A 13,138-nucleotide genomic window follows, 5' to 3' on the forward strand; every position below is an offset into this window, starting at 1 on the left:
ACTTTGGCAAAAGCTAAAAATTGGGATACGAATAAACCAATAAACCAAAGTAGCCTAATGCAGTCGACTTACACAGAAAAGCCATGCTAGAGTTTCCCCAGTGAGCTGGTCACTTAATATAATATTTTATTGCTAGGATTCAGTTTGTCCTGTTCTTACATACTTGGGTGCCCAGAGGGTAAAAACAAAGTTCTCATCATAACATCACATAATATCTATTGAAATATTCCCTCATTTACAGTATTCTCATTTGATCTATACCCATTAAAATGCAATGCACTTTGTGTCGTGGTAAATCACAACTCCAACCGGAACATTGTATAATGTGCTATTGATATACAACCATGACCTAATTACTCTGTAAGTAAAACAATAACAAATGTGTCCGAATCTCTTTAACTGCTGCAGGAGCCAAACATAATAACCCTTGAACACAAAGGGCCATTATATGGTCAGCTTCACAGAGTTCATTACTGAAAAGAAAACTTGAAAAACAATTCTAGGTAAATAGACCTCTCTCTCACATTAGGACATTTGTGTGAATTATGTTTGTGTTGTTGGGAGGGGTCATAGTGCTAGCCCCAGTAAATCACTGGGGCTAAGCTTCCTGCCATCCAGGACCTCTATACCAGGCGGTGTCAGAGGAAGGCCCTACAAATGGTCAAAGACTCCAGCCACCCTCGTCATAGACTGTTCTCTCTGCTACCGCACGGCAAGCGGTACCGGAGCGCCAAGTCTAGGTCCAAGAGGCTTCTAAACAGCTTCTACCCCCAAGCCATAAGACTCCTGAACATCTAATCAAATGGCTACCCAGACTATTTGCATTGCCCCCCCCACCCCACCCCACCCCACCCCACCCCCCTTATTTTACGCTGCTGCTACTCTCTTAATTATCTATGCATAGTCACTTTAATAACCTCTACCTACATGTACATATTACCCCAATTACCTCGACTAACCGGTGCCCCCACACATTGACTCGGTACCGGTACCCCCTGTATATAGCCTCGCTATTGTTATTTTTACTGCTGCTCGTTAATTATTTGTTACATTTATTTCGTATTATTTTATATTGTATTTTTTTGTGCTTTCTTTTGGTATTCTTTCTTAAAACTGCATTGTTGGTTAAGGGCTTGTAAGTAAGCATTTCACTGTAAGGTGAATTCGGCGCATGTGACAAATACATTTTGATTTGATTTGATTTGCACTTGAAACGTTGCCAGTTATCAGACTCCTGAATGGGGTCCCAGAGTCAGTAGTCCTTCAGTTACTGGAGTCATTCTCCCTAGCTGAAAAACAGCCATGCCCTCCTCTGTGAACCCTGTTAAATAATAAACGGCCTCTTCGGTAAGACTGTGAAAGAAACAGTAATCACCGCCACCAAGAACACATGAGTACAACCAGCAATGCCACCTTATGACTACCAAGTATCACACAGCAATGTCCAATAATATGAATATAAGTATAGAGGAATAGTGACTCCAATCTCTGAACACAATAGGCTACTCCTAAGAAAACAGGTACACAATAGGTTTCTTCCTTTGAGTTTTTTTCTAGCCACTGTGCTTCCGTCTCTGCATTGCTTGCTCTTTGGGGTTTTAGGATGGGTATCTGTAAAGCACTTTGACACAACTGCTGGTGTAAAAAGGGCTTTATAAAATATATTTGATTGATTGAGGGAACAGACAACATCTTTGACTACTACATTAGACACCTCATTGTGCCCCACTTCCACTACCTAGAGCCTGGACTGACCTTGCGGGAAGCCCCAAGCCTGCTCAAAATGGCTGCCGCTTTAAAAGCTCCATAGTTCTAGTCCCTGTGAAAAAGGCTGACAACTGGTACATGGCAGCTGGCAGGGTGCCCGTCAGTCACACACACACTTGAAGGGAAAGTCAGTCTGGATGGGCATTCACATTCAGGGATATGAGGCAGAGATGTGTGCTGAACAGAGGGCGTTTCTCCATAAAGGATTAAAACATTAGGCCACAATGATAGATGTTAAGTATGCAGTGGAAAGTTGGCCTGTAATAGTCATTTGCCCAAAGTACGTGTATTCACTGCCATTACAGTCAACTTTCTCAGAACGTAATGGAAGGTGAATTACAACTATTTTAGCATGGTAGTCGTGGTACTTTGGTATCAGTTATCTAGAGTGTTTTAACTAATTAGATGCCTGTAATATTGAAAAGGGTAATGCAAATGTATAGACACGTCACATAATATTTTCAGAGACCCATAGTTCAATTAGTTTATTACTATATACAAGCAAAAGGCAGGCAAATGTCAGGGGCCTAATTAAGTGGATGATGATTACTCCTCCTATTTTCGAGCTGCGGATTACCATGCCCTCAAAGGAAATGGTTATGCCACAGCACAGGGAGAGGGGAAAAACACTCAGAGCGCATGCAGTGCTACACTCTTAGGAAAAAGGGTTATTCAACTGTCCACATAGGATAAGCCTTTTTGGTTCCATGTAGAACCCTCTGTAGAAAAGGGAACCCAAAAGGGTTGTACCTGGAACCAAAATAGCTTTCTACCTGCAACCAAAAAGGATTCATCAAAGGGTTCTCCTATTGGGGACAGCCAAGAACCCTCTAAGGTTCTAGATAGCACCTTTTTTTCTAAGAGTGTATTTTTACTACATACCATGGAATAATTTTGAATAACGTTGTCTCTAACCATTGGAGAACCTATGCAGAGAAGGAAACCTCATGTTTCATGAACAGACAGTCTTGTTTCGGGGCAAGTCAAGTATCTGTAAGCCGCTGCTGTGGCCAGAGATGGCTGTGCTGATGATCAAATCATGCAACGAGATTTTTCTATTCCCTTTGTAGTCGCTGAAAATTCAATTCCAGTATAGAGGAACAGCTGGAGTGTTTGGCTGTTGACTTCAGCCATGGACTTAGCCTACATACAGCACAGGCGTTGGAAAAGCCTGTCCCCTGTACACTTTAGCATGTATAAATGTGCCATCTTAATTTGACCAGTTTCTCACAGCAGGAAAATAACCCTGCGGCAACAAGAAATGGGAAGTTTATGTGGATTATAACGGGCATTTATGTAGGGGTTGATACATTTTTCATTAGGGCAAATCACATCAGAAATGTTAAAGTTGAAATTACAAACATTAGAAGTCTTTTTAAACCTTGAATACACTATACAGTAATCAAATTAAGATAATTAATCTGTATACAGCTATCCAAGAAAGAAAGGTGCCTACAGTGTATGCCCGCAACAAACCAGATTTTTCTTTCTTTCAGCATAAAGCTTCAAGTGGTGATCCAAACCGACAGGGATTCAGGGATTTTTTGTTGTTTCATGGAAGTTGTATAATCTAAATTAGTTTCTTGGGTCGGTCACATTTGTAACAAGCTAATTTCAATAACTAAAAACCAAAGCAGAAAGGCATGCTTTAATCCATTTTTGGCTCCCAGAAGTGATTAACAGACATCTTGCATACCTGTTCTGTACTAGAGGGTTCATTAACGTACAATATTCCTTCATCAAGCCCCAGAGAGCTCTAAGCACAGAGGTCTCTACCTACCACCCACAAGGCTGGTCTACAACAGTTCCTTTACCATAACTTTACATCATGGTCATAACGCATGCCCGCACACACATTGATACCTATGAAATTATGCAGAGATCCACAACAGAAGCTGCTCATCCTTGTGGAAATAGTGGAGAGCGAGAGAGTGTGTGTCAATATTCAGTGTGTCTCAAGAGACTCATTGTCCGTTATGAGCACAGCTGTTCTATGAAGAACTCACCAGCTTGTAATGGAAAATGAAAGGGCAGGGGAAATTAAATTGTATCAATATTAAACGGTGTAAGAAAAAAGTTGAGTTATACACTTGTGTTATACATAAGTGCTCAAAAAGGTGCCAGCACTGAGTTAGATTATAAATATTATCCTGTTTCAATAGAAGCTTTGAGAACACACCTTACTTTCCCATTCTTTCAGACACTAGTACAGTAGTAATGTATAATGATTGGCCTTTTTTTTTTTTAGGAACATCTTATCGAAGAGGAGGATTTCTTATCAAACTTGGCATATTGTACAGACAACCAAGAACCAGAGTATAACTATATACTATATAATTTCTCATCTGTACTCTTGTAGGAGGATCTTTCCTTGTAGTTTAGTAGGGAAAGTTGAGGCGTACAGGCCTTCCTGACATCTAACGGCTTGGTACTTGTTAAAGATCAGGTAATGTCTCTGATAGACTGATGTGGGTGCAGAGGCTCATGCTGAACACTGACGAAGGCACCAGGGTGAAAGGATTGGATGGATCTCCCTAAACAACAGACTATTGATGCATAGTGGTGTTAGAACTGTGTTTACCTTCTACATATAGACACTTTACACACAGGGGACTTACTGTAGTGTGGAGAATGTGTACAACACTGATAAGACACCAAAACTGTGTAATCAGTTAGATTGATTTGAAAAGAAAACTTCAAGTTCGTCTGAGGACCAAAAAATAAATAAATACAATTAAAATAAAGATATGATTGATGGCACTGTATGTGCAATCCAAGAGAAGCTTGGTCTTGAATTATAAATAGCCTGGAAATAAAATACCTTTGAGTTTCATTAAATATCTGAAGGTTGGTGCTAAATCCGCTTCCTGAAAAATGTTTTGAGGACATCACATTTTTCAAGCATATCCCTTTAACAAGTATAAAAGGCCCCTCTACCCAAGAGTAACAGGGAAAGCTTCAGATCTTGCACCTCTCCGACAGAGGTGCAACTATAAAAGAGCGAAGTGGAATAAGTGAAACGGATGGTATGAATGACACAACAACTAAGGAAAAGGAATTACAGTAGCTGTAGATCACCTAAGGTAGAGGGACAGTTACAGTAAGCAATGGATAATGTTATATATGGCTTTATTTTGTTACTACTGAAAAGTTATTACGTTAAGAAGAGTTATATTACATTATCCAGTGGATATTAAGTTACCAAGGACCAAGGGAGGGGCCTCTGGTGGGTGCACCCACAGGAAAATCATCATACATGTTATTGTATGCATGTTATGTATCAACATATATTCATGCTGTTTCAAAGCAACACAAAGAGAGATCATACCCTTGGGGTATCATTTTAAAGGTCAAAAACAACTTTCCAATATAAATAAAAATTTTATATGCAGGTCTGTAACAGTTTTGCTAAGGTTGACTGTACCTAAATAATATAGCTCACCAAGGTAGTAATCGACCCAACTTAAATTTGCTTAAGCGTGGGAGGAAAAAAATATGTATCTCACACACACACACACACACACACAGGCCTTGGTGATTCAATTGAGTTCCATACAGCTGCTGCAGCCATTGGAACAAACAATAGCATACCTCAAGACTATTCATTTCAATAATAAATTATTATATCAACATACCTTTTTACTAGCAGGTGGATTCACAACGTTAGGGTAATTGAACTGTTCCCTAGACTACTAACATAAAAAACAAGGTATTCTTTCATCCCCTGATATTGTCTTCTGTGTGCATATCTCTGACACCTGCAATAAAGTACTGGCAAATGCACTACCTAGTCCAAACAGTGTCTGGTTCCTCAGTCTCCTGGCTTCTGTCTTCTTATTCCCTGGCTTTCTACAGCCATTCCCATCACAGTGTTGTTTCACTACAGTACTTTACCAACTCCGTAAATGACTGCGTGTAGGTCCCCAGAGCCAGTGAGTGAGGCCAGGACAGTGTGTCCTGTCAGCTGGATGTGTCTCTGCACATACTCAGCACATCAACGCTAAGCACTCTGGGATGTGTGGTCTTTCACTCCATTTCCATCTCCAGAGTGAAGGACAGACTGTATTCATGTTGGCTGATGGCCCAGAAAATATACTTTCAGTGCAAAAGGTATACATTTTCCAAGCCCCTGAATATTTCCATTTAGAAGTGCAGACATCCTCAAGTTGTGTTGGTTAAGAATGAATAATTTTGTCCAGAAGCTGGTTAAAAGCCTCTCAGAGGACCGTGTGAAACGTCAACATAACAGTGCGACTTCAGAAATGTTGCAGAGGACGAGGACCAAGTCCCATTTCAAAGGACCACGATTGACATGGCAATTCAACTCAGGAACAGCAAGCTTGGCGAGACAGCTTTATGATAGCTGTATTGATGTGACGGCTGTCTGGCTATATGCCAGGTATGTCAGGTTCAATCTGAGGGCCAGTCACATAGCTGAACCAATCAATGGAACCTCGAGCTCATCTGTCATCAAGACAAGCAGAGGGGAGGGAATGGGATGGAATATCAAGGGGAAGTTTGGATTAAACGATAAGTAGCCTAATCAGAAGAACTGCTCTGATACAGAAATGGTAGTTACACCTTAGTTGAACAGGGCTGATTTTGTTTTTATCCCTATACTTGTAAGTGCCGTATAAGCCTACACATCTTCTAATAATATCTAAAATCACTGGTAGATCATAAACTGTTATTGTGATATTGGCTATGATCAGGCTTGTCTGCTACACAACAGGTAGCATTGGCCACATGGCATGTTGTTTGACACTCAACTTACTGTTTATCTTAAGCCTTGTTCACACTGCGGGCCTTAATGCTCAAATCAGTTATGTTTTTCAAATCCGTTTGTACTTTTTGGCTGTTCAGACCGCAGGAAAAACAAACAGATTTGAATTGGATATGCAAAAAAATGGGATTCGAGTCACTTCAAACTGCCAATGTGAACAAGGCTTTAGAGACCTGACTCACTGTTCCTCTCCTAATGCATTATCCCCAATAAAACAAACAAGAGGCACGCCGAGTTTTAATCTGTTTGCAATTTGTGCAGAGGCATTACATTATCAAATCAAATCAAATTGTATTGGTCACATGCGCAGAATACAACAGGTGCAGACATCACAGTGAAATGCTTACTTACAGCCCTTAACCAACAGTGCATTTATTTTTAACAAAAAAGTAAAAATAAAACAACAACAAAAAAAGGGTTGAGAAAAAAAGAGCAGAAGTAAAATAAAATAACAGTAGGGAGGCTATATATACAGGGGGGTACCGGTGCAGAGTCAATGTGCGGGGGCACCGGCTAGTTGAGATAGTTGAAGTAATATGTACATGTGGGTAGAGTTAAAGTGACTATGCATAAATAATTAACAGAGTAGCAGCAGCGTAAAAAGGATGGGGTGGGGGGGCAGTGCAAATAGTCCGGGTAGCCATGATTAGCTGTTCAGGAGTCTTATGGCTTGGGGGTAGAAGCTGTTGAGAAGTCTTTTGGACCTAGACTTGGCACTCTGGTACCGCTTGCCGTGCGGTAGCAGGGAGAACAGTCAATGACTAGGGTGGCTGGAGTCTTTGACAATTTTGAGGGCCTTCCTCTGACACCGCCTGGTATAGAGGTCCTGGATGGCAGGAAGCTTGGCCCCAGTGATGTACTGGGCCGTACGCACTACCCTCTGTAGTGCCTTGCGGTTGGAGGCCAAGCAGTTGCCATACCAGGCGGTGATGCAACCAGTCAGGATGCTCTCGATGGTGCAGCTGTAGAATTTTTTGAGGATCTGAGGACCCATGCCAAATCTTTTCAGTCTCCTGAGGGGGAATAGGCTTTGTCGTGCCCTCTTCACGACTGTCTTGGTGTGTTTGGACCATGATAGTTCGTTGGTGATGTGGACACCAAGGAACTTGAAGCTCTCAACCTGTTCCACTACAGCCCCGTCGATGAGAATGGGGGCGTGCTCAGTCCTCTTTTTTCCTGTAGTCCACAATCATCTCCTTTGTCTTGGTCACGTTGAGGGAGAGGTTGTTGTCCTGGCACCACATGGCCAGGTCTCTGACCTCCTCCCTATAGGCTGTCTCATCGTTGTCGGTGATCAGGCCTACCACTGTTGTGTCGTTGGCAAACTTAATGATGGTGTTGGAGTCGTGCCTGGCCATGCAGTCATGGGTGAACAGAGAGTACAGGAGGGGACTGAGCACGCACCCCTGAGGGGCCCCCGTGTTGAGGATCAGTGTGGCAGATGTGTTGATACCTACCCTTACCACCTGGGGGCGGCCCGTCAGGAAGTCCAGGATCCAGTTGCAGAGGGAGGTGTTTAGTCCCAGGATCCTTAGCTTAGTGATGAGCTTAGAGGGCACTATGGTGTTGAATGCTGAGCTGTAGTCAATGAATAGCATTCTCACGTAGGTGTTCCTCTTGTCCAGGTGGGAAAGGGCAGTGTGGAGTGCAATAGAGATTGCATCATCTGTGGATCTGTTGGGGCGGTATGCAAATTGGAGTGGGTCTAGGGTTTCTGGGATAATGCTGTTGATGTGAGCCATGACCAGCCTTTCAAAGCACTTCATGGCTACAGACGTCAGTGCTACGGGTCGGTAGTCATTTAGGCAGGTTATCTTAAGAGTCCTTGGGCACGGGGACTATGGTGGTCTGCTTGAAACATGTTGGTATTACAGACTCAGTCAGGGACATGTTGAAAATGTCAGTGAAGACACTTGCCAGTTGGTCAGCACATGCTCGGAGTACACGTCCTGGTAATCCGTCTGGCCCTGCGGCCTTGTGAATGTTGACCTGCTTAAAAGTCTTACTCACATCGGCTACGGAGAGCGTGATCACATAGTCATCCGGAACAGCTGGTGCTCTCATGCATGCTTCAGTGTTGCTTGCCTCGAAGCGAGCATAGAAGTGGTTTAGCTCGTCTGGTAGGCTTGTGTCACTGGGCAGCTCGCGGCTGTGCTTCCCTTTGTAGTCTGTAATAGTTTTCAAGCCCTGCCACATCCGACGAGCGTCAGAGCCAGTGTAGTACGATTCAATCTTAGCCCTGTATTGACTCTTTGCCTGTTTGATGGTTCGTCGGAGGGCATAGCGGGATTTCTTATAAGCGTCCGGGTTAGAGTCCCGTTCCTTGAAAGCGGCAGCTCTACCCTTTAGCTCAGTGCGGATGTTTCCTGTAATCCATGGCTTCTGGTTGGGGTATGTACGTACGGTCACTGTGGGGACGACATCATCGATGCACTTATTGATGAAGCCAGTGACTGATGTGGTGTACTCCTCAATGCTGTCTGAAGAATCCCGGAACATGTTCCAGTCTGTGCTAGCAAAACAGTCCTGTAGCTTAGCATCTGCGTCATCTGACCACTTTTTTATTAACCGAGTCACTGGTGCTTCCTGCTTTAGTTTTTGCTTATAAGCGGGAATCAGGAGGATAGAGTTATGGTCAGATTTGCCAAATGGAGGACGAGGGAGAGCTTTGTATGAGTCTCTGTGTGTGGAGTAAAGGTGGTCTAGAGTTTTTTTTCCTCTGGTTGCACATTTAACATGCTGGTAGAAATTAGGTCGAACGGATTTAAGTTTCCCTGCATTAAAGTCCCCGGCCACTAGGAGCGCTGCATCTGGATGAGCGTTTTCCTGTTGATTTATGGCCTTGTACAACTCATTCAGTGCAATCTTAATGCCAGCATTGGTTTGTGGTGGTAAATAGACAGCTATGAAAAATATAGATGAAAACTCTCTTGGTAAATAGTGTGGTCTACAGCTTATCATAAGATACTCTACCTCAGGCGAGCAAAACCTCGAGACTTCCTTAGTATTTGATTTTGTGCACCAGCTGTTGTTTACAAATATACACAGACCGCCACCCCTTGTCTTACCGGAGTCAGCCATTCTATCCTGCTGATGTAGCGTATAGCCCGCTAGCTGTATGTTATCATTGTCGTCGTTCAGCCACGACTCAGTGAAACATAGGATATTACAGTTTTTAATGTCCCGTTGGTAGGATAACCGTAATCTTAGGTCATCCAATTTGTTATCCAATGATTGAAGATTGGCTAATAGGATTGATGGAAGAGGCAGTTTACTCGCTCGCCGTCGGATCCTTACAAGGCACCCCGATCTACGTCCACGATATCTCCGTCTCTTCCTCACGCGAATGACAGGGATTTGGGCCTTGTCGGGTGTCTGTATGATATCCTTCGCGGCCGCCTCGTTGAAGAAAAAATCTTTGTCCAATACGAGGTGAGTAATCGCTGTCCTGATATCCAGAAGCTCTTTTTGGTTATAAGAGACAATGGCAGAAACATTATGTACAAAATAAATTACAAATAACGCGGAAAAACACATAATAGTACAAATGGTTAGAGGGCTGTAAAACGGCAGCCATCTTCTCCGGCGCTGTTAATACTCTCGGCTGCAGCATTTATCAATCCCCAATCAGCGGGGTATTGTGTTGCGATCTATTCACTCCATCGGGACTGGGCCTGAAGGTTAGCTCTGATTGTTGTGAGTCCTGCCAGAATTATCCATCATCCTCCTTAATCCAGTGCGTCATGTTTTGACAGGGTACCAAACTCCAGTCTGCATTCTGAGAAGTAATTTACGATTTCAATACTAACATGCAGTACCGCGGTCAGCCTTGCACTTTGTGGCTTCAATAAGAGTCCTTCTTCCCTGGCGTGAGCTACCCATCTGCCAGTGACTGACAAATGTGCTGCATGGGTTCCTACAGGAGGAGCTTTGCTGTCTGTGATTGGTTATTGGAACACATGTGACCCAGTGATTAATGCTACCAAATCACACAATGGAGTGATGGGTGTTTAAAATGCATATTGTTTAGCTCTAATGGTTCTTTGACTATAGCATGTTCAATTGCACCAACCACAGTTATCACCAGAGTGGATCTTTATGTGGAATCTCTTAAAGGAACATTAACATTGGAAACGTGAGTTGAGGACACTAACAATTGTTATCAACAATCAATGGTAACTATTCAATATCCATGAGCCAGCCATATCTGTGATGCATCTCCTTGTCAATGCCAGTCAAGCAGTCAAGTCAATCATTGCGGAGGTTCTCTGGCTGAAGTTTGAGTGAGACCTTTTCCCTGACCTTTCCAATAACGCCTTCACACAGAAAGGTCAGAAGACAAACGCTGGCATTCGCCTTGGAACTCAGCACATCTCCCCACAATGATTTACACAGGATGGGATGGGGAAAAGAAGGATGGAGGGAATATTTAAATCAGTACATGGACAGATGAGAAGGGGAAAAAATTGCAGATATGTTTCTTTTTTAGCATTTTTTCTATTATTTTCTTCCATCATCAATTGGAATTTATGCATCATTATATCTCCATATCAATACAGACCTCTGGGTAACCACAGAAACCTGAGATTAAATTAGAAAACATTACTGGAAAGAGGGAAAACTGAGACAGAGATGGTAAAATAGAAAAAGAAAACTGCCCAGAAGGTGCAGATTATTTATGCAGTTATAGAATGGGTCCAGTGGTAAAAATGCAATCAACGAGATAGAAAATATGGTATCAATACCCATGTTCTCTCTCTCCACCTCTATCTCTTGGAGTGGTACTGGTAAGGATTGCGTCTACTTTAGTCTGAAGGGCTGGGACCCGCTCCCTGCCTTGCAGGCAGCTCAGCCCATTGATTGCAGCCAGGCCCCTCCTGATCAATAAGTCAATTAAGCCTCCATTAGAGCGACATGAGATCTGAGGCTCCAGACACCTCTAATGCCAGATGGGAGCAGACTAGGCTCCCAGACCCTGGGTCCCTTCCCCTTCATCCCTGGGAAGCCTCAGCCTGGGGCTTTCATGACCAGAGGAGAGCAGAACGAACACCATGATGATGGGAACAACGCAATGGGAATTTCAGAACTGCTGCACTGACAGAAAGGCGGCCATTTTCCACAAGACAAGGGACCAATTAACCACCATCTTTGTCAGAGGACTCTGCTGGCTGTCAGAATATAAAAGCCTCGAACACTTCAAAACTTAAGTAGGCAAAACAAATTACTGTATGATGGTGCAGAAACACCAGCTTTGTCAGCTGCAGTAAGCTATCACTGTTCTCCATTTACAGTAGAAGTAGTATATATCCTACGGTTCTTCTAATGCTTCTTCCTGCTTCTTCCCTCTCTGCATATCTGTTGAGTATCATATTCAAATTATCAAGCTTTATTTATACAGCACATTTCAGACATGGAATGCAACACAATGTGTTTCACAGGGAAAAAAACAACAACAAAAAACAATAAAATATTTATTACACAACAAACATAAGAGGATAGAAAACTAAAGAATAACCGTAAAAACTGAACGACTAAAAAGCACCCTAAGGAAAAGAAAAGCTAAAAAGATCTCTTTTAAATATGTCCACATTTTTGGACCCCCTCAGGTTCTCTGACAGGCTATTCCAGAGGCTGGGGGCATAATAACTAAAGGCTGCCTCTCCATGCCTCTTGGTCCTAGGCTTTGGGATAGTTAAAAGGCCAGTGCCAGAGGACCTAAGGGACCTACTGGGTCCATACCTTAAAAGCATGTCTGGCATGTATTGGGGTGCACAATCGTTGATTTATATAAAAACCAATAGAACAATCTTTAAATTAATTCTAAAACTCACAGGCAGCCAGTGCAGAGACCTTAAAACCGGTGTAATGTGTGCTCTCCGTCTGGTCTTGGTCAGTACCTTTCCTGCAGCATTCTGTATGTTTTGCAGTTGACCAATGGCTTTCTTGGGTAGACCAGACAGGAAAGCATTACAGTAGTCAAGCCTGCTTGTAATAAAAGCATGGATGAGTCTCTCTGTATCAGCCTGAGAGAGAAACGGCCGCACCTTGGCAATGTTCCTCAGGTGGTGAAAAGCTATTTTGGTCCCATTCCTAATGTGTGATTCGCAAATTGAGTTCAGAATCTAAAATAACACCTAGGTTTTTTACCTGGTGTTTAATCTTTATTGCCTGTGAATGTGCAGACAGATTCTGTCTTAGTGCTTTGGCTCCAATGAGTACCTCGGTCTTGTCTTGATTTAGCTGGAGGAAGTTGTGAGCCATCCAAGTATTTAAATCACTAATACAGTCTAATAATTTATCCATGGAGCTCAAAACCTCTGGTGACACAGAAATGTAAAGTTGTGTATTGTCTGCGTAGCAGTGAAAATCAATGTTGTGCTTTCTGATAATGTTTGCATGGGCATGTCACTCTCAACCACCATCCGTAGGAGCCATCTTTACTGTCGAATCGGCACGATTTACAATTGCCAGGACTGATCTGTGAATTGGTGTCTGGTTTAGAGGGGATGTAAACTCCCATCACTACTGTTCTAAGCCACATACTAAAGAGACTTGGACACACTCAGCAAGCTTAATAACTTACACATA

At 42.8% G+C, this 13,138-nt stretch overlaps 1 protein-coding gene across 1 annotated transcript in view; it reads right to left on the reverse strand.

The window, feature by feature from the left end:
• The window catches only part of LOC311110511 (inactive phospholipase D5-like), a gene marked incomplete at its 5' end in the record, with an annotated part of 66,995 nt that overhangs the window by 39,420 nt on the left and 14,437 nt on the right, over positions 1-13,138 (reverse strand). The window lies entirely within an intron of this gene.

The sequence above is a fragment of the Coregonus lavaretus genome, assembly GCF_964263955.1.
Source record: "Coregonus lavaretus genome assembly, chromosome: 36".
In the NCBI taxonomy this organism is placed as follows: domain Eukaryota; kingdom Metazoa; phylum Chordata; class Actinopteri; order Salmoniformes; family Salmonidae; genus Coregonus; species Coregonus lavaretus.